This window comes from Rhipicephalus microplus, unplaced genomic scaffold (assembly GCF_043290135.1).
Source record: "Rhipicephalus microplus isolate Deutch F79 unplaced genomic scaffold, USDA_Rmic scaffold_50, whole genome shotgun sequence".
Taxonomy (NCBI): Eukaryota; Metazoa; Arthropoda; class Arachnida; order Ixodida; family Ixodidae; genus Rhipicephalus; species Rhipicephalus microplus.
Genome location: NW_027464623.1, coordinates 1868217 through 1893404, shown reverse-complemented (window position 1 = coordinate 1893404; position 25188 = coordinate 1868217).

The window sequence follows — 25188 nt, the reverse complement described above, 5'->3', positions numbered from 1 at the left end:
AAACTCCACATTATTCGCAGATAGCGTGCAATGAGTCATATTTACAGAGTGAGCGTGAAACGAGGTTAGGCGTGGAAGTTTTTGGAGGAGAGGGTATTAGTACAGCTCATTCAGAAGAACATAAAGTGAAAAAAAATAACTTGGCATTTCCTTTGGGTCGTCTATGTTGTGTGGATGAGGGACTGCGTAAATATTGCCACCCACACGTAGTGGGTTGACTGCAAGAGCGGCTCTACCATCTGGAGGAAAGAATGAAGATCGCGTGTTTCTTCTCGACTCGAGAGCCAGCCATGACTGACGCATCGCCCCAGTACTTGTGATTCATCGTGACAAATTGGTGGAAGGTGCTGGGTAGTCTCACAGAAGCTACAGACCCCCCCCCCCCCCCCCCCCCAGGAAGCCGTAATACGAGTCCAGTGCCAGTCAATACTCCCGTGCATCGGACCAGCCGCCGAATCAGGGGATTGCCTCCGGAAGTCTACGATACTGCTCCCACCACGTCGACAAACATGACCAGCGCTTCAGTGCAAACCTCGCCAACCGGCACGGGTAGCAAGACATTGAAATGCTATACGTCGGAAAGCTTACGGGCACCGGCAACGTTCCATGGTACGGAGCGCGAGGACGTTGAGGACTGGTTGGCGGACTTCGAGTGCGTAGCCACCTTGAACCAATGGAACGATGCGGCGAAACTGGGTCGTGTCTATTTCTATCTCGAAGACGGGGCACGTACGTGGTATCAAAATCGAGAGGAGAATCTGACGACGTGGCCCGAATTCTTTCGTAGACTTCTGCAGAAATATGGCAGCGCTGACCATCAAGAAAGAGCTGAACTAGCTATTCTTGCCCGCTTCCGGTCACCAAACGAAACTGTGACCGCGTACGTCGAAGACATGACGCGCCTCTTCTGACGGGCAGATTCAAGAATGACGGAGGACAAGAAGTTGCGCCACTTGAAAGTGGTGTCAAGGACCAGCTTTTTGCCGGCCTCGTGCGAAGCCCTCCGAAGACAGTCGCGGAGTTCTTGTCCGAAGCCGTGACAATACAAAAAATGCTGCAGCAGTGATCCAACCAATACGACAGGCAAGTCAGTGGCATGTCCACTGCTGACATATTCACCGCCGCTGGACCAGCAATGACTCCTTACGTGAACTCATCCGTAATATCGTACGTGAAGAGTTGCAAAAGGCTGGCGTAACACCTCATACTACGGTTAACTCTATTGCAACTGTGATCAAGGATGAGTTGCACCAGGCCGCCCGGGACACCTTGCCTCCTGATACAGCTGCGTCAGCTCCTGCTGAATACCACCGGGGGAAAACCTATGCGGAAGCCTTGAAATGCCCTGCTGCATCACCGCCATTGTTCGTTCATCCTGTCCCTGCTGTTTCACTCGAGTCGGCGCAGCACATACCGTACTACGAAGGTACGTACACGCCACCGCCCCTGTCCTTTGTCCGTGGCGCTTCTGACACCCATCGTTCGGTGCAACCGGTCCTGTACATAGACGATCGGCACTCGTCTCCTCTGATGTCTGATGTCTGGCGCACACCCGATCACCGGCCTCTATGCTTTCACTGCGAAGAAGCTGAGTACTTGTACCGCCAGTGCCCATATAAACGTCTTGGGCTTCTCGGCTTCTCTGCGTACTCGCTGCCACCGCGTTACAGCCGGAGACCACGTGACATCGAAAACTACCTCTCCCAGCAGCATGCACCACCGTATGCCAGGCGCCAGTCGCGTTCGTCATCACCGAGGTAATTTTCATCAACGCCCCAGCGGTATTCTACCACACGATCTCCCAGCCCCCACCGGGAAAACTAGCCGAAGCGACCTCTGGGGGCGGGGTCACTGAATGTCGAAGCGCTGAAGACCTCTTATTGACGCAGAAGCGTACAGAAACTGGTCCGACATCACCTGCTGCTGCAAAGGATAGCCGGCTTTCACTCGACATAGCAGTGACAATTGATGGTTGTGTAGTTAATGCATTAGTGAACAACGGCGCAGATTATTCCATACTGAGCGGGAAACTGAAAACGCAGCTGAAGAAAGTAATCAAGCCGTGGCGTAACTCGCAGATTCGGACAGCTGGTGGCCATATCGTTACTCCACTGGGCGCCTGCACAACTAGAGTACAGATTCAAGGGTATACATTCGTAGCAAGTCGCCTTGCTCTACGTGAATGCTCCCGTGACGTCATTCTGGGAATTGACTTTCTACAGGAAAATGTAGCTATCATTGATCCGCAAGAGTGCCGCGTCACGTTCTCAGCCCAGCGAGCAATCAACGTGCAGGATGACGGCAGGCGTGTTGACGTACTCCGTATTTCTGAACAGAGCATGATGCTTCCTCCCCGAGCAAGTATTCTAGTCGACGTAACATGCTGTGATTTGAGCGATGGCGACGTGGTGGCCAAGACAAATTTAGAACACCTCCTGCAACAAGGCATCTGTGTAGCGAGAAGTGTAATACACGTTCGTGATGGCCGATCTGAACTGCTCGTTACCAACTTTAGCAACGAACATCGACACATTTTCCATGGCACTTAGATAGCGTTTGCCCACGAAGTAGCAAACGTAACCAACTGTCTCACGTCAGAAATAGTGGATAACGCAGACACGTCAATGAGCAACATTGACATCAATCCTGATATGTCCACCGATAACCAGAGTGCGCTGCGAGCGCTCTTGTTCGAGTACAGGTCTTGCTTCGCAAGTTGCTCAAAGATCCGCCAGACGTCCATCACTCAACACAGGATCATCACGTACGAGGACGCACGCCCGATACACCAGCACCCCTACCACGTGTCGGCTAAAGAACGTGAAGCAATACGTACTCATGTTCACGAGATGCTTGACGATGGCGTTGTCGAACAACAGCCCGTGGTCATCTCCAGCCGTGCTTGTCAAAAAGAAGGACGGGTCGCTACGCTTCTGCGTCGATTGCCGAAAGCTTAACAACGTGACCAAAAAGGATGTGTACCCGCTGCCGTGTATCGACGATTCACTGGATAAACTTCGTCGTGCCCATTATTTCACTTCTCTCGATCTCAAAAGCGGGTACTGGCAAATCGAGGTAGATCAGCGAGACCGCGAGAAAACAGCCTTCGTGACTCCAGATGGCCTATACCAATTTCGAGTACTCCCTTTCGGCTTGTGTTCAGCACCGGCAACTTTCAAGCGAATGATGGACACTGTACTCACACGGCTCAAGTGGCAGACTTGTCTTGTCTACCTTGATGATGTGGTGGTCTTCTCTGCCACGTTCGAGCAGCACAATCACCGCCTGCGCAGCGTGCTGGAGGCTATCCGATCAGCGGACCTCACACTAAAGCCGCAGAAGTGCCACTTCGGCTATGAAGAACTAACATTTCTTGGACATGTAGTTAGCGCTGAAGGAGTCCGGCCCGATCCAGACAAGCTTGCCACTGGTGCCGAATTACCAGCTCCTGTCGATAAGAAAGCCGTTCGGCGCTTCCTTGGTTTGTGCGCCTACTATCGCCGGTTCATTCATGGCTTTTCACAGATAGCAGAACCTCTGACTCGTCTCACAAGGGACGACACGCCGTTTGGCTGGGAAAACGAGCAACAAGCCGCTTTTGATGAGCTGCGACAGCGCATGCAATCAGCGCCCGTTCTGGCTCATTTCGATGATGATGCTGACACGGAGGTCCGCACCGACGCTGGTAACATTGGGCTCGGTGCAGTGCTCGTTCAGCGTCAAGAGGATGCCGAAAGAGTTATAGCCTACGCCAGCCGCTCTCTATCCCGTGCCGAGGCGAATTATTCCACTACGGAGAAAGAGTGCCTCGCAGTCGTGTGGGCAATCACCAAGTTTCGCCCGTACCTTTATGGTCGTCCCTTCAAAATAGTGACGACCACCACGCCCTCTGTTGGTTGGCAAGCCTGCGCGACCCTTCAGGACGGCTAGCACGGTGGAGCGTGCGACTGCAAGAATTTGACGTCACCATCGTCTATAAGTCCGGCCGTAAGCATGAAGACGCTGAACTCAAACTTAAACTCAAACACTGCCACGCGCACCTCTTCATGTCGTCAGTCAGGAAGCAGAGAAAGACGAAGGCTTCCTGGGCGCAATTAGCTTATCAGACTTGAGCAAACGGCAGCGAGATGACGCAGAGATTCGTCCGATCATCGATCATTTAGAGGGCCAGGGCACACTCATACCACATCATTTATTCCGCTCGTTGCTGTCGTTCTGCCTTCGAACAAGAAGAACGCTTGTTCGAACAACCGTGCCTACCTCCTGGTGGTTCCTCGAGACATGCGAGACGACGTCCTCTTCGCTTGCCATGACGAACCACAGCCGGTCATCTGGGCTACTCACGGAAACTTGCCTGAGTGAGCGAGAGGTACTATTGGCGAGGACTTTCGGCAAGCGTCAAGAAGTACGTCAAGAGCTGTCGGGAATGTCAGCGCCGAAAGCAACCATCTGGTAAGCCAGTTGGTTTGCTTCAGCCCATGAAGCACCTTGCACGCCATTCGACCAAGTCGGCATGGACATTTTCGGGCCATTTCCCCTGTCTGCGGACAGCAACAAATAGGTGATCGTCGTGACCGACTATTTGACATGCTACGCTGAGACGCAGGCGATCCCACAAGCCACGGCTTCTGAGGTAGCAAAATTTTTCATGCGCCACATCGTGTTACGACACGGTGCTCCTTCCAGTGTAATAACGGACAGAGGGACGTCATTCACGGCGCAGCATATGGACGAAGTTTTCAAACTGAGCAACACCAGACACCGAAAGACAACTGCGTACCACCCACAAACCAACGGACTTACCGAGCGACTGAATAAGACCATCGCAGACATGATCTCAATGTACATCGAGGTACAGCCCAAAACATGGGACCGGATCTTACGTTACGTGACCTTCGCGTATAATACCGCCGTGCAAGAGACAACACAATTCACGCCATTTCGGCTTCTCTACGGCTGCGAAGTGCAGACCATGCTGGACTCTATGCTACCGTGTCAAGACGAAGACGAGCTAGCAACTGACGCCGAAGAATTCGCAGAGCGTGCTGAGGAAGCCCGGCAGCTCGCGTGACTACACATCGGCCAGCAACAGCAGGCAGACGCACGGCGCCATAACACTCGCCACAGAGAAGTGTTTTACCGCCCTGGAGACCAAGTTTGGGTGTGGACGCCCGTCCGCCGCCGTGGCCTTAGTGAAAAGTTACTAAGCCGGTACTTTGGCCCATATAAAGTGTTACGCCGCGTCAGTGACGTGAACTACGAAGTGGTTCCGGACTCAACATCGCAGGCACGGAGCAGGACACGACCGAGTCCGGACGTCGTTCATGTGTTGCGCATAAAACCATTTATTGCGCGTTGCTCGTAACTTTTTCCTTGCCATACACTGTTCGTTGTGTTTTTTATTTTTGTGAACTTGCTTCTTCGTCCATTGATTTTTCCTATATTGGCACGCTCGTTAATTTCTACTTTTACTTTATCTGAAATTCGAATTTCTTTTTATTTCACGTGCCTTGTCGTAACATTGGGATGGTGCTATGTACTTTTTTCCATAATTTGGGACTTTTTTTCTTTTCGAAATGGGGGATAATGCCACCCACACGTAGTGGGTTGACTACAAGAGCGGCTATACCATCTGGAAGAAAGAAAGAAGACCACGTGTTTCTTCTCGACTCGAGAGCCAGCCACGTCTGACGCATCGTCCCAGCGCTAGCTATTTGGTGGTTTAATAAAGCCCCAGTACTTGTGATTCATCGTGACAATATTTTGCTTTGATGGCACCCCTTGTCCGAAGGCATTTCACTCCATTTACTTAACAAAAATTTTAATATATGTCTGAACTGCTGCATTACCTGTCACTAAGGAGGTAAAAAAATGTGAACAGATAGGAGGAAAATTATGACCAATTAAGCACAGTTATCAAAGTTTCCCTCGAAGTAAAAGCTCGAGTGTTCAGTTTGGCTGATATCCTTGAAGTTGAAACATAGGCACTCTTTGTACTGTGTGGCACTCCTGTGGCTGGCTGCTATGATAGGTAATCCTGAAAATATGTATTGGCACTTAGGCTTGAAAAGGAGTCGTTCGTGAATTTACTGCTTATTCTGAAGCATTGTTTGTCTTCGGAATTATGTGTTAGCTTCCCTGAGCCTAACTAAACCCATACATATTGATGTCTTTTTCGAGTAAAAGTAGAATAATATAACCGACCACTAAGCAGCTGGTTACCAATAACCATCAGAAATGTATTACTATAAATTATTTTTTTACGCAGCAACCCTCTACTTCAACATTGATCCAAGCAAAGGCTCGCTTGGATCAAATCTCGTTTATTATTATCTATTGTCAGTACAGGAGGTTTGGCTAATAGCTTGTATGATTGAATAGAGTTTACCAGCCAGAATAAGGCAAAGGCGAACAAAGATGCATGCGGGAAAACCAGTATCTTTGACCCCTCCCTAACTTGAACAAACGCCTCATCTAATACGAGCTTCCGTCACACGTGGTCGCTTTCCTAATATGTGATTTACGCTGTAACTGTTACTTGAGTCGAATCAATCTTTTTGACAAAAGCAAATTTTTAAATCTTGAAAGTGTTTTATGCCGGTGTGCACCACGGCTCCACTGACGTACCTCCGCCACAAATATGACGCTGTAAAATACATACTAAAATATTGCGAAGAAAAAAAAACGAGAAGAAAAAGCTTTGTTGCTGGGCATCGAAGCTACGACCTCTCACTCCGCAGCGCGTGGCGCGAAACCACTAGGCCACAAAACGTGCGTTGTCGAGTTCGCTAAAGGCGAGCTATTTGTATACACCACACACCGTCGGCAAGCCTCGGAGTTCAGCCACTTCAGCGCGTTTTCGTCATCACCTGCGAAATAGCGCGATGCCTAGGCAGAATTATGAGCATATATTTAAACGTTGTGTTAGTTTTTATTTGCTTCTCATGACATAGTGTAACACACTGTTACATTTCGTAATCACACAAAAGTGTATATGGAAATATATTTACAAGCGGTTAGGCTGCAGTGGTTGAAGGCAGCAGCCGCTTATGTCTCGAAGGTTGTCGTCATCTTGTATGCTTCTGGTTTTTTGTGTGCTTTTTTGATCTCAATAATACTGGAACACTGAATTCGCGTTACAGTGTGAATAAATATAAGCGCGCTACATGGACATACTGCGAAAGTGTTATATAGAACGTGCCGTTCGTTAAATATGGCTCAAAGTCACCATGATTTCGTTAAAATAAATACATAGATAATAATGAAACGTAAAACACATGAGGCGAGAACAAGAACGCATGTTGATCTAACCTCACTTGCTTTGTTGTTCATTAAACGCTGTGTATTATAACCAACTCCTACCATTTATCTCGCCCGGACACCCTTTCAAGTCTCTCTGTTATTTTTAAAGCTCTAAAATCCCAACCCAACGGCGTATAGATCTATACGTCATTGATGAACGACAGCAGAGAAATGTTGAGGGCTCATCTTTCTTTGTTGGGTGGAGCTCTAATGAGATAACTGACAAGAAAGCCATGGAGTATGTGAGGGATGTTGTTTGAGGTAATTGTGATGCAAATGTGAAGATAGTAAAGTGGTGGGTAGATTCACTACTCCCTCCAAAGTGACAGCACTTTCTAATTAATCAAGATAACAACGAACCAACCACCTCTCGGAGTGCTGTATGAAAGGCAATGGCACCGTTTAAGCTAGTCACGCTTACAACAAAAAAGCTACCTCGTTGCTAAAAAATGAGAATCGAATACGGACCACTCGCATATTTTCTTTCTGTTCGTGGCATAGAGAGTGTCACTTTGCTTCCGTGTACTCAAGAAAGTTGGACAGGTATTCCTACTCATGAATGTTCCACGATAACTTGTTCGGACGTCCGATGGTTACGTAAGGGGCAATATCACCTTTCAGCTCTTCGCGAAAGGAAGGTAAGGAACAAAGGTAACTGAGCCAAGGGTTTCGTGGGTGCCTGTGTGGGTGTGAGAGAGGCAAATCTATTTCATTTCTGCCTCGGAGATTCGCAGTTTGCGTCGACACCCTGTACCGCTGTACCGGCAGTCTCCAGGCCGGCATTACGCCCCGTGCACACATATCGCCTTTAGAAATTATGGCATCGAGGACGCTACGCTACGTAGGCGCAGTTGTCCTTGTATTACGCATATAGTCGACGTGAGCCGAAGACGAAGAGCTAGCCATTGGTTTCTTGAATTGCGTGATTCGCCACCAGACGATAATGTATCAAGGCGAGCCGCGAGAAAGAAGCACTATGTAAGCGTGTACAAGAGTTCTGCTCCCACTTACATAATGTCGCTTATATACCTTTAGGTAACTCTGATTGTGAGCCTCTTTCTCAAGTCGCGAAGTCTCACAAGTGTAAAAAAACTCAGCTGACATTTTCCGTCACCTTCCTCGGTTTTTTTCATTCACCTGGCTCGTCTTTATTTGCTTAGTGGGCCACATAAATAGTGACGATAGTGACAAAACGCAGATAATCTTGTTTTCTGCCACTGCATCACTGGGTCTATGGTATCAACGGGAGGGGGGGACACACAGTCATCTTATGAGTATTCGTGGGTTGCAGTAGATCTCGTTCAAGTTTCAGGCACTGATGTCGTTTTAACTGGTATAAACGTTTTTCCAGAAACACCACGAAGCTTTGTCGCTTCATTATCCAGTGTTACATGATGCCAAACATGAGTACACATCTGGAACGTGCAAGTGGTTTTTGGTGAAACTCAAAGCGGTTGCTTCCCGAAAAATACCAAAACCTGTAGACATGGGTCAGGTCACCTTATATGGCAGTAAAGCTTCCGTTTGAGCTAGTTGATGCATTATTTACTGGTCCATTCTGTATACTTCTCTCGTGCATGTACTTTTTTTCCAGCGCTGCTCTATGATGTGCGTTAACGTTATATGGCAGTGCACCAAAAAATACACAAAAAAAACGATTTGCATCTACCCACGGTCGGGTTTGCGTATGGTACGCAGTGATGTCTTTTCGTTGAGGTTGAAGACCGGGTGTGTTGGTAAAGCACGACTAGATTATATAGCGCACCATTTCTACGGGGTGACTTGTATAGCGCACCTGGGTGACTAGTGCGTAAGCATGGCGTCCTTGGACCTATTCAAACGATTTTCTCATTTCATAATTACAGAAAGTGTGCATCATTCTTCATTCTTTCGTTTCACTGCTAGAATTGATTTGTGACTAGGTAGTACGGCGTCGGTAGAAGATCATCTCGAGCGCAGCCATTGTCTTTTATCGGTTATCTGCACTCACTGGCTCTTTTCTGGCTAATATTTCTGTTTTTATTCAGCCAGAAAAAGATATGAAGTTTATGGTGCAAAAATTACAGCAAGTGTTTGCTGATAAAACGCTTCTTTAAAGAATGATGCTACTACACAAAACTATGAGTATTTATGGCGTAGTGGTTAACTCAACAAGGAGCAGCAGTTACGCAAAGGAGGGGTGGGAGATGAAGAACAAGAGAGAAGGCACGAAGGTTAACCAGACACATGCCTGGTTTGCTACCCTACGCTGGGGAAATGGGAAGGGGGGATAAATATGAGAGAGAGAGGAAAGAGAAGAAAAATAGACAGAAAAAAAGAAGATTGTCAGTCAATGGGCTGAGGCGTATGCAGCGGTGGCACTACACAAAAGCTAAAGGTAGTCACGTAGGCCTGTAGCCCTCGAAAAGCACAAGACAGCTTTCACTGCTTTTTGAGCCGACGAAAAGCGAGGACTGTGTTCCAGTAGCATCTGCACAGAGAGTGGCCAATCGTCCAATTGTCGCAATGCGTCCGAAAGCTTCTGTCTTTCAGAGGCAAATCGAGGGCAATGGCATATCAGATAGTCGATGTCTTTTTTGGTGCAGCAGACGTCGCATTCCGCATTGTCGGTCAATTCAATGAGGGTTGTATATGCTTTTGTGAAGGCAACCCCCAACCAAAGGCGACAAAGAAGCGAAGCTTCACGTCGACGAAGTCCGGATGGAGGTTGAAGTTCCAGTCGAGGGTTTATTTGGTAGAGTTTCGTATGTCTTATGCTTGGGGAGTTCCATTCCTGCAGACACAGACTACGTGCCAGGTGACGAAACTGCTTTGCAGCGTACGTCCTTCACAAAGGAATCGGAAGGATATGCTCTTCTTGGTGCGATATGCGAGCCACGTTGTCTGCGGATCATTGCCACTGACCCCGCAATGGCCAGGAAGTCACTGAAACTTGAACTCGTGGCCTGCTTCCGTGACATGGGGAAGAAGCTTCACAACCTCGTAAGTTAACTGTTCATGGCAACCTCGTCGAAAGACTGACTGCATGCTGTGTAGAGCCGAAACCTGTCTTGGAACCCACACGTAAATTACGTGAAAAAGCGGCTGACCGCCATTTGTCACTTGTTCCGCTTTCTTGGCGTGAAAAGTTGGGGAATGTCTGTCGAGTCTCTGTTACAGCTGTACAAGGTATTATTTATTGGATTCTTGTGGTACAGCCTACCTGTTATATCTAACACGTTCAAACCGAACCTGCGCACAATACAAAATATTCAAGCCCAGGCGCTTAGGATATGCCTTGGTTTACCCCGCTGCGCATCGACAGCTGAAACAATTGCCATTGCACAGGACTACTCGATCTTGACGCACATTACCAGTGAAATGATGCGTACGTACCTCAGGCAACATGCTAGGAATCCTTCCCACCACTTGGCAACCCTCGCTACTGAGAGGCCTCGCACGAAATTTAGTGCCATTGTCTGTGCACATCGTGCGTCGTTTACGTTAGGTTTTACGCCTGCTGAGAAACTGGTGTATCCTCCGTGGTGCATGATACTCCCGCAAGTACGTGTTTCAATTCCAGGAATACAGAACAAATCAAATTTGCCTTCATCAGCCCTAAAACAATTTAGCTTGGACCTTCTGCACGCTATGTACAATAACCACGTGCACATATACACCGATGGTTCAACCACAGCGTCTGGTTCTGGTGGTGAGATGGTGATTCCAGCTAGAGGAATCACTCTGCGAATCAAGCTGTCACACGTCACTACGTCTACGGCGGCAGAACTTGCGGCTTTGCGTGGTGACCTAGAGTACATCAAACTCCAAAGACCGAGTAAATGGGCTGTGTTTTCTGACTAGAAACCGGCCCTACAGTTACGCAAACAGTGTTTAGAAAAGGCTATGAAATGCCACTCTTCCGGCTTCAACTATGACTGTGCTACGCGTTCCGCACAGGCCTGGCGTTTTTTTTCATTATTTTATTTCTATCTTCTTTTCATCATTATTATTATACAAATTACATCTCCTGCACTTAATTTTTGTGGCGGTATAGTGGTCACAAAACCCCTGTGTCTAGAGTGTATACGTATTGTAGATAATATTTAGTCATCTTCTTCTAGCAGAGGCTCGACACAAAATACAAAAATAGGTGCACAGAGAGGGCAACCTTGTCGTTTACCGTGACTCATGGCGTTGGGTTGAGTTTTGTGGCCATTCACTACTAAGCAAGCTTCCAGATCTATATAATGCAGACGAAGAACCTCCGCAAGAGGAGTAGGAACACCAAAACATTCCAACACGACAAAAAAGATAATTGTGCTCAACCCTGTAAAATGCTTTTTTCTTGGTGTAGGGAGACAAAAGCACCAGACACTTGTGTTCTCGAAGCAAACGTGAACAGATCACGGGTCAAAGCAAGCGAAGAAAAAATTTATACGACTTGGAACACAAGTTTGTGTGTTTGAAAAATTGACCATTTGCGGAAAAGCTTCTGCGCATGCGCGGTAACGGCACAGCTGGCGCCCTCTATGGGCGCTTTGGTTTTGGTTGGAAAACACGAGCCGGGCCGGCCGTCACTCGTGCATCTCTGTGCCGTCACTGAACTAAGTAGCCTCGCTTTAGCAGCGTACAGAAATGCCAGCGCACTGTGTGGCCTACGGCTGCACGAATTATTTTACTCAGAAAGAAAGCACGCATTTCTACAGGTTCCCGTCTGCGAGGCTACGTGCCGAAAAGAGAGATGCTTGGCTAGCTGCTGTGAGGAGACAGAATGCCGATGGTTCACCGTGGGCGCCCAACAAACATTCTCGGATCTGCAGCGCGCATTTCATAACAGGTACGGTAATTTTAAGTGCTTATAACTTGGTTTGTGCAATCAGAAATCACGGCAGCACACAGTCTCGCGTATATCCGTACATTGTAACGGTTCGCAAAAAAAGCTGCCATTAGTGCGCGAGACTGCGCTTCGATGTATAAGCGCAAACCATGATTGATATAGTAGCACGGGTCGTTTATAATCACAAAAGCGGGAGCTGCAGCAGGTATAAGCACTGGGTAAACTCCTGTCCTATGAAGAGAACGTAATGTACCGATAAGGGAACTGCATGCTCCCATTACACTCGCAAGCGCATAGGCGCAACATTTGTTTACACACATTTTCGGCAATCGGTGATTTGCACTACAGACGCTAGTAAAATCAAAATATCTCACCCAGCAACACAGTCGCAGCGCGCTCCAACGATGCGACCGGTAGCCACGACGAACCATGCCTGTTGTTACATACACGCCGGACTTCATGGACGGTGCGCACGCCGCTCTCACCAGACCTAGTTCGTCATCAGATGTTTGGAGGTTCAACTTCAAGTGTTTGACGTATCCTTCTTCCTTGAAGGACCAGCCGCGATGAGCCTGGCGAACGGTCGAAGTAGCGGAGTGTAGGAACCGCCACACGTCGTCGTGGCTCAGGCTGCAACGCGAAAAATCCTCGCTCCATCCCGTTTCCACAAACGCAAAAGGGATGTTTTCTTCTTCTATCATGTTGTTTCCGTAAGCAGCGCACGTTTCCGGCAAAGAAACAACACTAAATCAATAAAACAAGCGCACGCGAGCCGCCGAACGCTGCCTAGCACATGTTAGTTTACGAATGCCTTTCCAACCAAAAGCGCGAGCGCTGCTTCCCTGTTTAGACGGCAGGTGGCGCTCGCTTTTCCGCAAATGGCGAAATTCGCCATTTCCGATTTAGAGTACTTAGAGTTAGAGTTAGAGTTTAGAGTTTAGAGTTTAGAGTTTGACGATTTAGAGTACTTAGCACTCTACTATGGGAGAGCTGAAAGCCGTCCCGTGGACCAGCTCGCGACACTGAAACGCCACAGCGTCATGAAGTAATTGATAATAAACACGAGTGAGTGGCGGAACTATTCGTGGCCAGGTATGACAGGCTGACCCTGCCTGTGACCCTGGTTCTAGAAAAGTTGCCTGTTTCAACATCACCACCACCACACGCAGCATAGGCGCTGAACTCTAAACTGAACTTCTATTGACATGTGGACAGCATAAGTGTATACATACACAAGGCCTCGCACAACAAGGAAACAAAAAAATTGGCAGATACCACGTACAGCAGAAATCGATTATATGTGAAGCACGAATGAAGAAGGTTGATATGTCACTTTAAAATCAGCACAACGTTACAAAGTGGAGGTAAATTGTGCCGTACATGACTTCCGTGTCATGATTATCATGGTCACGTCATCGTCATCTATTCACGTCACTTGATACCAAATTTAGTATATGTGGAGCTACTTCGTCATTTATTAACGTCACGTAACGCAAAATTTGGTAGGTGTAGAGCTAGCGAAATGACCGCGAGCACATCATAAAGGGCCTGATATACTACAACATAACGCTGACGCGTGCCAATGGTATCACAGTGACGCTACTTCAGCAAAACGCGAGCAATCTATCGTCTCGCGGCAGGCGCAACCGGCGCGACCAGCGTTCATTGTCGGACCCCGACGGCAATGGGCGCGAAATGCGATATGCTGCAATTCGCGCCAATGCGTTACCAAGACGGCACTGCGTCGGCCTCTTTCCATGACGGAGGGACGCCGGACGCGCTGAAACGCGCTTGCGTCAAAGCAACATATTGTCACGTTTCTTAAGACAAACTTGGTTTACTGGGTTCGTTGAGTCGACTAGCCAAGCAGCAGCTCAGACAGATCGTCTTTGTCTTCTTCCACTCCCGGATCTCACCCAAGCATATCAGGTGGCATTAGTCCCCCATTTGAAAGCATCGACTCGATGCTCGTAACGAAAAAAAATGAAGGCATACACACGCAGATACAGAGAACCAAAAGAGGGAGAGTGCCAGTACTCGCAGCGCAAATGAGGAAATTTCGCCAATGCTTGCGCCAAGCGCAAAAAAAGAAGGCATAAAAACACAGGAGAACACAAACAGCAGCAGCAGCAGCACAATGCCACGGCATGTCGCAACACGTGAACCACAAGGGCTACTGTGTGAAGTAGGGCTTCAGCCTCACGACATGCACGGTTTCGGGCCGAAGCTGTCGACGAAAAGACGCTGTGCCGTCCGGAAATACCTTGTAGGTAAGGTCGGTGACACGTCTAAGAACCTTGTACGGTCCAAAATAACGGCTTAGGAGTTTTTCGGATAAGCCTGGTCGCCGGACAGGGGTCCACACCCACACTCGGTCCCCAGGGTGGTAAGTGACGTTTCGATGGCGGAGGTTGTAACGTCATGCGTCTTCATCTTGTTGGTGACTGGTGTTTATGCGAGCTAGCTGACGAGCTTCTTCGGCGTATTGAGTGTATTGCTCAGCGTCTGGAGCGATTTCATTGCTTTGGTCACACGGAAGCATAGCATCGAGCATGGTTCGCACGTTGCGTCCGTAAACGAGTCGGAAAGGCGGAAATCGCGTTGTTTCTTGCGTTGCCGTAATGTATGCAAACGTGATGTATGGAAGAATTTCGTCCCAGGTTTTGTGTTGTTCGTCAACGTACATTGACAGCATGTCCGCTATGGTCTTGTCGATGTGGTCTAAAAATTCTTCATCCTCATGCGTTTCCTCGGACGCGAAGCACTCCGTGACGTCAGCAACAGGGTCTCCATAGGCTACGGTGGTTCCGCGGAAAAGAGGCTGGTGCTTGTAGTTGAAGTTCGTAACTAGTATTTGCGACTGTCCGTTACGGACACGCACAATACTTCGGGCGGCACATACACCTTGGAGTAGCAGAAGTGATAGGTTGCTTTCAGCCACCACGTCACCGTCCCGGAGGTCTTCACAAATGACTTCGATGGGAACAGTCGCTCGAGGCGGCAGCCTCACACTGTCGTCAGCAACACGCAGCGCAGGTCTACGGCAGTTTTCAGCGTCTCGATCTGTTGCGCCTTAAGTCGAGAAGGTCACGATGCGTTCACGGAGATTTATGATGGCACCGTATTCCCGAAGGAAGTCCATGCCGATAATCAGCTGACGTGAACAGTCGCGCAGAACGAGGCAGCTGAGCACAAACGTTGACGCACGAATTTTCACTCTTGCCGTACAGCGACCCAGTGGTGTTACAACGTGTCCTCCAGCAGTTCGAATTTGCGTTTTATTCCACGGCGTAATCACTTTCCTGAGATCTTTTGCTAGCCTCCCGCTGATAATCGAATAGTCTGCACCAGTGTCTATCAATGCATTGACCTGAAAACCGTCAATCAGCACAGGTATGTCAAGTGACACGCGGTCACTGGGCTCAGATGTGGATTTCGGCGTTTCTTCGGTACTGCGATTATTCTCTGATTGAATGTCTTCCGTGTTGCGTGCAAGCGTCGATGGGAGGTCTTCCGCACTTTGAGTCCCAACGACCATGCCTCCGAAGGCCGCTGCCTTCAGTTTTCCCGACGAGGGCTTGGAGAGCGTTCCCGTGCCGTCACATCGAAACGTGACCCAGTGGCTGCGGGTCTCCTCGGAGATGGTGACCGTGATTGCCGTTGTGAAAAGGGTGCACGCTGTCGCGCGAGATACTCTTCGATGTCCCTCGGCCTTTGACCAATTTGAGGACGAGGTGAATTAACGGAAAATCTACGCAGGCCAAGTTGCCGGTATGGGCATTCGCGGTAAATGTGACCAGCCTCACCGCAATGATAGCAGAGGGGTCGTCTGTCCGGCGTACGCCAGAGATCAGACTAGCGCGTCAGTGCACGGCGACCATCGATGTCCAAACCAGCGTGCGCCGACTGAATCGCGACTGACGGCATCATTGTCTGGATCGGGACGTATGGCACTGTCTAAAGCGGAACGTGCGGCACTGTCTGGATAGGGACGTGCGGCACTGTCTGGATCGGGACGTATGGCACTGTCTCGGTCGGGACTCCTTGACCAGAACGAGGCGTGGCAGATCGCATGGCTTCCGCGTACGTACGATGGCGACTGTCAGTAGACACAGGAGCCGTTTCCGGATCAACCGACATCGGCGGAAAACGATCGGCGTGCAACACCTGTTGGACCTCGTCACGGATGACACTGGTGATAGAACCAAATCGATTGGTCTTGTCCCGTACATCTTTTCCATTTCTTCCCGGACGACAGATAGGATGATCTCGCGAATCCATTCGGGGCTCTTGCTCCCAGGGGTGGCGAAAAATTCGGGGGTTGAGGCAGCATTCACTTGACGGTCAAACAGGGCAGACCGTTGGTGCAGTACTTGCTCCATTGTTGCCGCTTCAGTAAGGAACTCAGCAACACTCTTAGGGGGACTACGCACCAAACCAGCAAAAAGTTGTTCCTTCACACCACGCATGAGGTGGCGCAGCTTTTTTTCTTCTGCCATAGCAGGATCCGCTCGCTTGAAAAGCCGTGTCATGTCCTCAACGTACATCGAGACGGTCTCGTTTGGCATCTGGATGCGTGATTGTAGTGCACGCTCCGCTCGTTCGCGGCGGTCGGGACTCCTGTAGGTCTCCAGAAGGCGGCACTGGAACTCGCGCCAAGATGTCAGAACATCATCCCTGTTCAAAAGCCACGTCTTGGCACCGTCTTTTAGGCAAGTGTACACGTCCCGGAGCTTCGCGGCATCATCCCAGTAATTTATCGCTGCGACACGTTCGAACTCACTCAGCCAGTCGTCAAAATCTTCATGCTGCTCTCCATGAAAGGGACTAGGCATGAGCGGGTTCTGCACGGTGCAGTAGATCGGCGTAGAAGGTGTCGGAGCTTGCACGGGATCTTGTGTCGAAGTCATAGTCGCTGCGTCAGTGGCTGGTGTCTCAGGTGGTAGGCCTCGTTGGCGGCGACTTACTCTGCGAACAGGAGTGTCCACGGGTGCAGGGCTTGTGTTCCGGCTGCTGGGTGGGGTCTTGGGCATCGGGTGGATCGTGAGACGTTGTACCCAGCAACTCCACCAGTCTTGTCACGTTTCTTAAGACAAACTTGGTTTATTGGGTTCGTGAGTCGACTAGCCAAGCAGCAGCTCAGACAGATCGTCTTCGTCTTCTTCCACTCCCGGATCTCACCCAAGCATATCAGGTGGCAATATGGCAGTACTGGCGCATGGCGTGGCAACGCCGGCGTGACGCAGCGAAACGAACGCCAGCGCGCACGCGCACCAGGTCACGTCAAAATGTATTGGCTCCTTGACTGTGACATGTAGTAATGTTCTCACATGACACGCACCTCATTCTTTTCACGTTTGCACCAGTCACATACCTTCGTCATTCATTGACGTCACGTAATTCCGAATTGGGCAAATGTGAAGCTAACGAAACAGCCGCGAGCGCATCATGAGTGCGACATGTAGCCATGTTGTTACGCGACACGCATGTCGTGATTATCATGTTTGGATGTGTCATTTATTTATGTCGTCCGTTCGTGTCACATATTACCAAGTTTGGTACACGTCAAGCTAATGAAACGGCCACCAGCACAATATGAGCATGACATGTAGTCATGTTGTGACATGACACGCATCTCATGATTATTATGTTTTCACCAGTCACATACCTTCGTCATCCATTCACGTACCGAAAACACAAATTTTGTACATGTGGCGCTAGCAAAATGGCCGCGAGCGTATCATGAGCGCGGCATATAGTCATGCTGTCACATGACACCCATGTCTTGATTTTCACGATATGGTCTGTCGCTTGTGTTCGCCATGCAATCATGTCATATAATACCAGTTTTGCAACATTTCATCTGAACGAAACCACCGTAAGAGCTGCAGAACCATGACATGTAAATCATGACATTCGTGCCATACATGTCATGATTTTCGTGTTATGACTAGACAAATATGTTCTTCATACAGTAATGTCATGCCATACGAAATTTGGTATCGATGCCATTATTGAAACAGCCAAGAGAGCTAGAAGCCGTAGGCGCCTAGATGAATAGATAGATAGATAGATAGATAGATAGATAGATAGATAGATAGATAGATAGATAGATAGATAGATAGATAGATAGATAGATACGCTCCAAGTCACCAAAGTTCGCTAAGAAATGCTTCCCATTTAAAAGGAACGAGCCTACAGGAAAGAAGAAGAACCAACAGTACCTCTACTCATTTTTGACTGTGATATATACCACTCTTCGATTATCTTTCGGGTTGTCGGGCGTTATGTACGAAAACTATTTTCTTGGAAACAGGTCGGGAGGACTGGCACTTGTGTTTTGTGTGCGCCTTCGTGTTCTCGTCTTGATTTTCGGCCCCGTTCTGTAATTAGGAATCTTTTGAAACAAGCCAAATTGTCAATTATTCTACAAGGTAAACATCACTATCACGTCTCTGCTGTAAAAGGCTGGGTTCAAGGGCACATGGTGTATGGTTAAATTTAAAAGAAAATCAAAATTAGTTGTTTATTGTTTCAATTGATAAGGTGTTTCATAACAATGTACAGTGCCCCTCGTACTTTTGCACGCTCTGATTAAGCCGGATAGACGAGGTTTTCTAGAAAAACCGACTAGCATTCAAGCCTCTTTTTCGGCATGGCCTGAACTTTCTGCCTTGAGTGATTTAAAAAAAAATTGCCCGCAGCTTCCCTCGGGGGAACACTGAGGAGGATGCGGAGCATATAATTGGTTAACGGGGTGTTAAAGTGCGACTTACTTGGGTCGATGGCTAAATTGGTTAACGTGGTTGTGAAATGGGGTGTTATATTGCGACTTACTTGGGTCGCTGGCTAAATTGGTTAACGTGGTTGTAGGAGGGGTGTTAAATGAGTGAACACGTACGACACGTATGCGAAAGGGCGGTGTTTATTTATTGCGACGAACTTTGAGCACGATGGCTTTTAGATGCCACTTTGGCCGGCGCTGGTCGAAGGGACGTCGATCATTGCGACCTCGGACGTCGACGCGCCGTACAAACCAACCGACGAGCGGCAACTGAGCGAGCGAGCACCAACCTTGAGTATATATACAGCGCGACGGCGCATGCACTGTCAGCTGTCGAATGTTCGAGAAGGGGGAGAAGCGCAACGGCGCATGCGCGCGCGTCAGCTGCCGATGTTCTCGAAGCGCGACGGCGCATGCGCGCGCGTAAGCTGCCGATGTTCTCGAAGCGTGACGGCGCATGCGCGCTACATTATACAGCTAGCGAATGTTCGTGAAGAGGAGAAGCGCACGCGGTGTGTAGAGGAGGATGGGTGTACAGATGGTGGAGGAGTGAAGCGCGCGCGGTGTGTAGAGGAGGAAGGGATGCACAGATGGTGGAAGAAGGAGGAGGAAGCTTGCGGACGGCGCCGCACTACAAGCCTCGAGTATTAGATGCTCCGCATCTAAAAGTGTGTAGTTTTCCCAAACCTAACTGTTTTAACAAGAGCATTCCAGCTTCATTGAAGCTTATCGTGCACCTTCTTTAAAACACGTGGTATTTACTAAGTCCATTTTTCTTGTGTCTGTGTGACGTACATGGCGAGATGGTTCTGTGCCACTATTTTGAATACGTGACGCCTTTATTGATCTTGTCCGGGACGGCAAAAGCTAATATCATGTTCATAAATCAGAGAAACTGTTTGGAAAGAGCAGCATAATTGAATATAGACGAGCTTCAGTTACTAACAAAAACGAGATAGGGATCTCTGGTGTGAGCACTCCCGAAAGTAAGTTTTATGCTCTTTCCGTGTCGTCGAAAGGACAAAATGCTAGCTGTAATGGCAATGACTATGCTTTAATGGATGTGAAGTTTCGACAATCCTGGATTACGAGTAACTGTGCCAGCGCAGAAGGAACAATGTCACTCGTAGAGAGCCCAGTAAACTGTGTTCGTTGAAATGAAAAACCTTAGAGCGGCCACCTCTGAAACCATCCTAACTTTCGGAAAGGCCTGCATGGTTCGAGTAAACATTTTTCAACGCGCAATACAGTTAAATGGCTGAATGTGATGCGCCGCCATCTACATTATTGGGCAGTTAGATAAACAGAGAATAGGACAAAACAAGTAAGCAAAAAAAGGCGAAAAAGCTGGTTTGCGTGTCAGTTATTAGGCAGCCTTCTATCAACTAAAGTGTTCAGTACGTCTCTTCAAACGAAACGTGAAATAAGCTTGTTTTTTTTTGCTATTTACCTCTCAATATTTGAAAATATGTTTTTTACATTTACCCCTTTAGGAAAACAATTTGAAGAAAAACCCCTCAAGAAAGACATTCCACTAAAAAAGAAAAAAAAACATCAGTACGAAGCAACTGAACTAGAATTGTGTACCTACGCGGAATTGGTTACGTTATTTTAGCAGTTTTTCACAAAAGTAATGACTAAAATGGCTCTCTTTGCTAAAAAGTTGCCGCGAATGTATTCAAACTTGAAGTACAACTCTAAATCTACTCCCATCGCGGGAAGACACGCCGGCGAATAAAATGAAACAAATTCGAACGCTTTCCATGTAACAGTTACAGAGAAAATGGGTCTTAAAGGAGCCTCATATTACGTGTGACGTGTTGGGCCTTCCCTGTGCCCGTAACGACAGGACGAGTGGCTTAATGAGGGTTCACTTTAAACAGTAGGCATGTAGGTTGCGAATGTCCATGCGTCCGTCCATGCGTCCGTCTGTGTGACCGTCCATACGTCCATCCGCCCGTCCGTGCGTGCGTTTGTTCGTGTGTCCGTCCCTGCGTTCGTCCATGACTCTGTCTGTGTGCCCGTTCGTCGATCTATTGAACATTCCAAGTAGCACCATCTCGCATCTTTTCATGATATATTTTCCATATAGAAGCACCGCCATCCAATGGACATTCCAAGGACTAAACAAGAGGTGGCACATGCACACTTTCTTACGGCTTGCGCTTAAGGAGAATCCTCCTTGCTTGCATTTCGGGTCTACTTCCCACCTTTAACCACCCCGAGTTCATGATATATACTAGTTCACTGTATTCAAGGCTCTCTGGCCCAACGCTCGCTAAACCTTTCTGAAACCAAGGAGGTTATGCCCAGCAAGTACAACGTAGCAACCCTTTTTTGTCAGATAGTGCTCAATGTACATGCCAACGCCTGCTAAGGGGGAATGAGAGACAGGAGAATTCGGCTTTTAGTTAACGCGCACGCTGCGAATTTTTTATTGTTCAACAACGCATAGAGGAAATCTCCCACCGGTACCATCTTGGAGGTCAAAATGTAGGACTGGTTACACACCACTACTATGACTACGAGGGACGAACGCGTGCCGCTATAAAAAGCTTCCCCCTAAAAAATTTGTTTGCAGCGGGCATTTGTTCCGCCATCAACGGGACGGCTTTCAGCTGTCCCATAGTAGAGCACTAAGTACTCTAAATTGTTAACCCCTTTTTCTAAACACACAAAAAAACAAGACCGCGGGAGAAGCACAAGCAGGTGGTGAGAAAAGTGGAGAGAGTAACAAGTGCCTGTTGCAGAGAGGGAAAGAGAAACGTTACACGTACAACGTGGGACATGTCGCCGCTATAATATTGCCACGTTTCATTTCCAGCGTTTTTGTTATCGTCCCGAAGCACCACACGATTCTCAGCGCAAACCGCGCCTGCAGTTTTCTAGAAGGTTCCGGACTGTAGTAGATTATTTCGACAAGATCACGCCCACTGGCGAACGGCACAGATTGTTCTGGAACCTACGCCACCGCCAGCGATAACGCTAGAACATTCGACGGCAAGAGTATAAATGCCGACGCGCTTCGCCGCTTGTCAGTTTTTTTGATCGAAGGCCGACGCTCCGTTCGCCGCTATCATTCCGAGACTGCTATCTGTGCGAGACTGCTGCTGTAATTGGACTTTCCTTTTACCGGGCACAGGTTCGCCCAAATAAAGAGTTAAATCCCAACACGAAGTCTCCTGTCTTCGGCCACGTCACGACCCCGTGACATCTGGTGGAGGTGCTGCTTCGTTCATGTACCGGACGCCCCCGTCAAGCCGTGAACCCAGCCCACGTCGCGGAGAAGACACCGACGCCAACCAGGAGCAGCGAACAAGCCGCCGACAGCAAGGGCTACCACCGGAGTAAGGGCTTCTGGAAGACAAGGCGCGGAAGACCAAGGCCATGACCGCGACTGCAGCGACAATGACAACCGCAGCATCCCAGTCCACGATGGTCATGCATCAACCCAGGGAACCACCAATTTTCCATGGGTCATCGTTCGAAGACCCTGAGTCCTGGCTAGAAACATACGACCGTGTAGCCGCCCTCAACTATTGGGACCATGACGAAAAGCTGCGTCGTGTGTTCTTCTATTTGGAAGACACTGCAAGGACCTGGCTCGAAAATCGGGAGTCCACGCTCCGAACGTGGGATATTTTCTGCGGCGCATTCCTACAAACGTTCGCGAGCGTCGCTCGCAAAGAGAGGGCCGCTGCTTTATTAGAGACCCGGGTTCAGCTACCAAATGAAAATGTCGCCATTTTCACAGAAGAAATGACCCGACTATTTCGTCACGCTGACCCAGACATGTCTGAGGAGAAAAAAGTCCGTTTCCTCATGCAAGGGGTCAAACAGGAGCACTTCGCGGGACTGATGAGAAACCCACCGAAAACCGTCCAAGAATTTTTAGCCGAAGTGACCACTATCGAAAAGACACTGGACATGCGCACTAGACAGTATAATCGTCACCTGACTGCAGACTGCACTGCTGCTCAAGCCAGTAACTCCGGAGACCTGCGTGAAACGATCCGAGCGATCGTGCGGGAAGAGCTGCGCAAGCTGTTGCCTTCGGCGCAGCCTCAAGTGGATTCGATCGCCGACATTGTGCGAGAAGAAGTTCGACAATCGCTTCAAATTCCCCACGCACCGCTGCCCGAGCCGGAAGCTATGAGCTACGCCGCTGCACTGCGCCACAACGCTCCTCTCCGTCCACGCCAAAACGCCGCCCCGTCGCACTTCCGTCGACAGACGCCACCGCCGCCACCACCCCCACCGACGTCATACCGTCCGCCAGCGGCCCAGCGCAGTGCACCGAGGAAGACTGACGTCTGGCGCACCCCTGACCATCGCCCGCTTTGCTACCACTGCGGCGAGGCCGGACACACATACCGCCGTTGCCAGTACCGACAGATGGGACTGCGTGGCTTCGCCGTCAATGCACCGCGTCCACAGCCAGGAGAACGACCACGTGACATCGCCGACTACCTGACAGGAACTCGGTGGACACCACGAAGCTCTTCGCGTTCCCCGTCGCCCAGCCGCCGCACGTCACCGCACCACCGGCAGTACTCTGGCCCTACGCGGGGCCGGTCTCCTAGCCCATATCCGGGAAACTAAGGGCAGCGACCGGTGGAGGTGCGGTTGCTGTGCGACGAACTACCGAAGATCCTCCGACGACGACGACGCCACGATGGAGCTTTCCGAACACAACGCCAACCAGGAAAAGCCCTGATGGCGAAAACTCACTTACCGAAGGTGGCCTGACGACGCAACATGGAAGCAGCGGAACAAGCCGACGCAGCCGTGACCCGACGCCACGCCCTAACTGTAATGCGAGACGGCGAACTAGCGACCTCGACGTTCTTATCGACGGCCACAGTGTGACCGCTCTCGTCGATACTGGAGCCGACTATTCTGTCATCAGTGGGTCGTTCGCCGCGAAGTTAAAAAAAGTTAGGACAGCTTGGAAAGGCCCTGAAATCCGCACAGCTGGAGGTCATCTCGTAACGCCTGCAGGAATCTGCACAGCGAGAGTCACCATTAACGGCCGTATTTATCCTACAGACTTCGTAGTCCTACAGCGTTGCTCGAGAGATGTCATCCTTGGCATGGACTTCTTATGCCTCCATGGTGCTGTCATCAACCTAAAAACAAAGTCGATAACGTTATCCACAGAAGAAGCACTACCGCCACGCACGCCGTCAGGACACCATGCCTTGAATGTGCTGGAAGAGCAAGTCACCATTCCGCCTCGCTCAAGCGTCCTTATTTCAGTCGGCGCTCCTAAATCACCTGTCTTGGAAGGCGTCGTTGAAGGCAGTCAGCATCTGCTGGTCACCCGAAATATTTGCGTCGCAAGAGGAATTGCAGAGCTGCGGGGAGGCAAAGCAACGGTTATGCTCACGAATTTCAGCAATGAGTACAAACATGTGAACAAAGGAACAACGGTCGCATACATCGAAGAAATTGTCGAAGCCACCAGTGCTTTAGCCCTCGCCGATTCTGCGGAACCTGCTCAGAGGAACCAAGCCCCTCCCATAGCTTTCGACGTCAATCCCAGACTTCCGAACGATAAGCAACAACAGCTCAAGGCCCTGCTCTTGCAATACGAAGATTGCTTTTCGTCGTCATCGAAAATTCGGCAGACCCCAATCACGAAGCATCGCATCATAACTGAAGAAAATGCCAGACCACTCCGTCAGAGTCCGTACAGAGTTTCGACGCGAGAACGTGAAGCCATGAAGAGACAAGTTGATGAAATGCTGCGGGATGACATTATCCAGCCGTCCAAGAGTCCAAGGGCATCCCCCGTGGTGTTAGTGAAGAAAAAGGATGGGACCCTACGTTTCTGCGTCGATTATCGCCGCCTGAACAAAATCACAAGAAAGGACGTGTATCCTCTCCCACGAATAGACGACGCACTTGATCGGCTCCATAACGCCAAGTACTTTTCGTCAATGGACCTCAAGACTGGCTATTGGCAAATTGAAGTCGACGAAAGAGACCGAGAGAAGACGGCGTTTATAACACCAGACGGCCTCTTCGAGTTTAAGGTGATGCCCTTCGGCCTTTGCTAAGCGCCTGCAACTTTTCAACGCGTTATGGATACAGTACTGGCAGGATTGAAGTGGCAGACTTGCCTTGTGTACTTGGACGACGTCGTCGTGTTTTCCTCGAGTTTCGACGAGCATCTTCGGCGCCTTGAAGCTGTACTTCAAGCCATCAAGACGTCCGGACTCACACTGAAGCCAGAAAAGTGCAGATTTGCGTATGAGGAGCTCTTGTTTCTGGGGCACGC